General features: G+C 48.1%; 1 pseudogene; it reads left to right on the top strand.

The window, feature by feature from the left end:
- Nucleotides 1-951: 951 nt before the first annotated feature.
- Nucleotides 952-3,373, top strand: LOC128589245 (ubiquitin carboxyl-terminal hydrolase 10-like; annotated as a pseudogene).
- The last annotated feature ends 210 nt before the right edge of the window (nucleotides 3,374-3,583 follow it).

Genomic DNA, 3,583 nt, shown 5'->3' with positions numbered 1-3,583 from the left:
CGAACCCTTTTTGCTTTGTCACGTGCAGGTGGACTCTGCCTGGGAATCTCCCCAGAGCTAAAGAGAGGCAAGGTTTCATTCTGAAAGTGGGTGAAGGGGTGGTGATACACTTCAGGTGAACCAGGTAGGCAGAAATGGGTCTCTCCACCTACACAAGAATGCCAAACATCAGCCGCAGCCCCACCCCCTTTCTTTTGCTCCAGTGTAGTTTACAGAAATCAAACAATATCAGTGGACACATCTTCAGAGTTGTGAAGGGTAACACATTGTATCCTGAGGCGTTTCATCTGTAGAACCTGTTAGGTGGGATATTGTTGGACACTGACTTAAACTATGTGCTGCATGAAAGAAAAAATGTTCCTTTCCTGTATTGGCAGCTACCATGACATCTACTTTGGCTTTAGAGCAAGGTTCTCAACCTGTGGGTCGCAAGCCCTTTGGGGGGTCAAACAACCCTTTCACAGGGGTCGCCTAAGACCATCCTGCATATCAGATATTTACATTACGATTCATAACAGTAGCAAAATTATAGTTATGAAGTAGCAATGAAAATACTTTTGTGGTTGGGGATCACCACAACATGCGAAACTGTATTGAAGGGTTGAGAACCACTGCTTTAGACTAATACAGGGAATGAACTAAAAAAAAAAAAAAAAATGGTAAAATATTTTCTGTCTCCAAGTTATTTCGGGAACTGAAAGCTGTACCCCTGCCTCAGGCCAGTGGTCAGGAGAATGTCTTTTGATCTTCGTGCCACAGGAGATAACTCAAGGGAACTGTCTGAGTAAAGGTCATAAGACTGTCCAAGATGGGATGAATCTGGATGGAGGCCACGAGATTGTCTTTGCTGAAGATGGGACTGGGGGTTAATCAGAACATTTAAAAGCATCGAGCTAGGCGGCCGCGGGGGAAGCAGCGTGAGGAACTGGGGAGCCCTGAGTCTCATTGAAACGGGCCGCGATGGCCCTCCACAACCCGCAGTATGTTTGGCAGAAAAAACTGAAATGGAGGTCGTGACATGAGTCAGCAGAAAGTATATTTTTGGAGATTTTAGCCCTGATGGATTTAATCAGTTCTTTGTGACTCCTCGCTCTTCAGTTGAGCTTCCTCTGTACAGGGGAACAGTTCTGTGTGGCACGCAGTCTGTGGATACACTACCCGACAGACAAGAATATCCGAGAATTGAATTTGGTGTTAATGGAGCCCAGTGACACTTTGCCAAGAAGCCCCAGCTACAGTATTTCAAGCACATTGAACCCTCAGGCCCCTGAATTTATTCTTGGTTGTACAACTACCAAACCGAGCCCTGATGGCACAGATAAGGAAGCAAGCTACAGTTCCACTGACTGTCAGTCCCCAGGCTCTGCCCTTGCTGAGGACAGCAGTTGCAGTGTGGAGGTGGAAGTTCTAGAAATCGATGGTGTCTCAGGTGGTCTTGGACAAAGGGAGTATAAAAAGAAGAAAAAACAGCCACCCGGATATTATAGTTACTTGAAAGATGGTGGTGAAGATAGTGTTTCCACAGAGGCCCTGGTCAATGGCCATGCTAATTCAGCAGCTGCAAACAGCATCAGCATAAAGGATGCGGAGTTTATGGGTGACGTGCCTCCATCGGTTACACCCAGGACTTGTGACAGCCCTCAGAACTCCACAGACTCTGTCAGTGACAGTGGGCCTGATGGCCCTTTCCCTGGAGCACTCAGTGGGGACACCAGGACTGCAGAGCAGCCTGAAGGGGTCCATGGGACTGATTTTGATCAGTCCTGCTTCCCTGGAGAGGCTGGCAGAGACAACCTGTTAAGGACATCTGGGGCTCAGCCCTATGTTGGTACAAATACTACTGAAAACCTTAGAGTTGCTAATGGACAAACACTTGAATCCTCAGGTGAGGGCACAGCTGCCGGTGGGGTGGAGCTGCACACTATGGAGAACGTAGATTTGGACCCAACTAAACCCGAGCGTGCTTCACGGCCTGCTGACGGCACAGTCTCTGTGTCAGGCGCCCTTCCTGTCCGCCAGCCCAAGTCCTGGGCCAGTCTCTTTCATGATTCTAAGCCTTCTTCCTCTTCGTTTGTGGCTTATGTGGAAACCAAGCATTCCCCTCCTACCACATCTCCCCTGGTCTCTGAAAAGCAGGTTGAAGTTCAAGAGGGGCTTGTTCCAGTTTCAGAGGATCCCGTAGCCATAAAGATTGCAGAGTTACTGGAGAATGTAACCTTAATACATAAGCCAGTGTCATTGTAACCCCGTGGGCTGATCAATAGAGGAAACTGGTGCTACATTAACGCCACACTGCAGGCATTGGTTGCACGCCCTCCGATGTACCACCTGATGACGTTCATGCCTCTGTATTGAAAAGTGCAAAGGCCTTGTACATCAACACCCATGATAGATAGCTTTGTTCTGATAATGAATGAGTTTCCTAATATGCCAGTACCTCCAAAACCCCGAAAAGCTCTTGGGGATAAAATTGTGAGGGATGTCCACCCTGGAGCTGCCTTTGAACCTATGTATATCTATAGACTCCTGACCGTGAACAAGTAGAGCCTGTCTGAGAAGGGTCGCCAAGAAGATGCTGAGGAGTATTTGGGTTTCATTCTAAATGGACTTCATGAGGAAATGTTGAACCGAAAAAGCTGCTCTCACCAAATAACGAAAAACTTACGATTTCCAACAGGCCCAAGAGCCACTCGCTTGACGATTACGAGCAGGAGGAGCAAGGGGAAGGAAGTGAGGATGAATGGGAGCAAGTGGGCCCCAGGTACAAGACTTGAGTCACCCGCCAGGCAGATTTCGTTCAGACTCCCATCACCGGCCTGTGATTTACCAGCAGAGTTCAAAAGAATCTGCCACTTTGCAAGCATTTTCACGTTGCAGATGGATATCCAGTCTGACAGGATACGGACGGTCCAGGACGCATTGGAAAGCTTGGTGGCAAGAGCATCTGCCCAAGTTATACCACAAAAACCAAGCAAGAGGTTGAAATAAGTTGAAGAGTGACTCTGGTAAAACTGCCTGCTGTTCTCATGCTACACCTGAAACGGTTTGTTTATGAGAAGACCGGTGGGTGTCAGAAGCTTATCACAAATATCGACTGTCCTGTGGACTTGGAGGTTAGTAAAGAACTTCTTTCTCCAGGGGTTAAAAATAAGAATTTTAAATGCCACAGAACACATCGGCTGTTTGCAGTGGCCTACCATCACGGCGGCAGCACCACAGGGGTTCGCTACACTACGGACATCTTCCAGATTGGTCTGAACGGCTGGCTGCACATCGATGACCAGTCAAGGTGATTAACCAGTACCAGGTGGTGAAGCCAACTGCTGAACACACAGCCTCCCTCCTGTATTACGGCTGCGTGGACCTGCTGTGAGCTCCTGTGCGCTGTGTGTCCCCGGTGCCCGCTTTGTAGAACTCCATCTCTCACTGTCTTCCCGCCTCTCTTTAGTGGCTTTGTAGAGACAAACTCTCCCTTTTGCAAAAATGGGCTCGAATGAAAAGGACTTGCCTTGGGCTTTGTGCACAACCTAGTTATGTTGACTTCTAACTTCCAAATCATCTGGTTGAAACAGACTGTTGGCTT

Source organism: Nycticebus coucang, chromosome 1, assembly GCF_027406575.1.
Source record: "Nycticebus coucang isolate mNycCou1 chromosome 1, mNycCou1.pri, whole genome shotgun sequence".
Taxonomy (NCBI): domain Eukaryota; kingdom Metazoa; phylum Chordata; class Mammalia; order Primates; family Lorisidae; genus Nycticebus; species Nycticebus coucang.
This window is presented reverse-complemented; position numbering and strand designations above follow the sequence as displayed.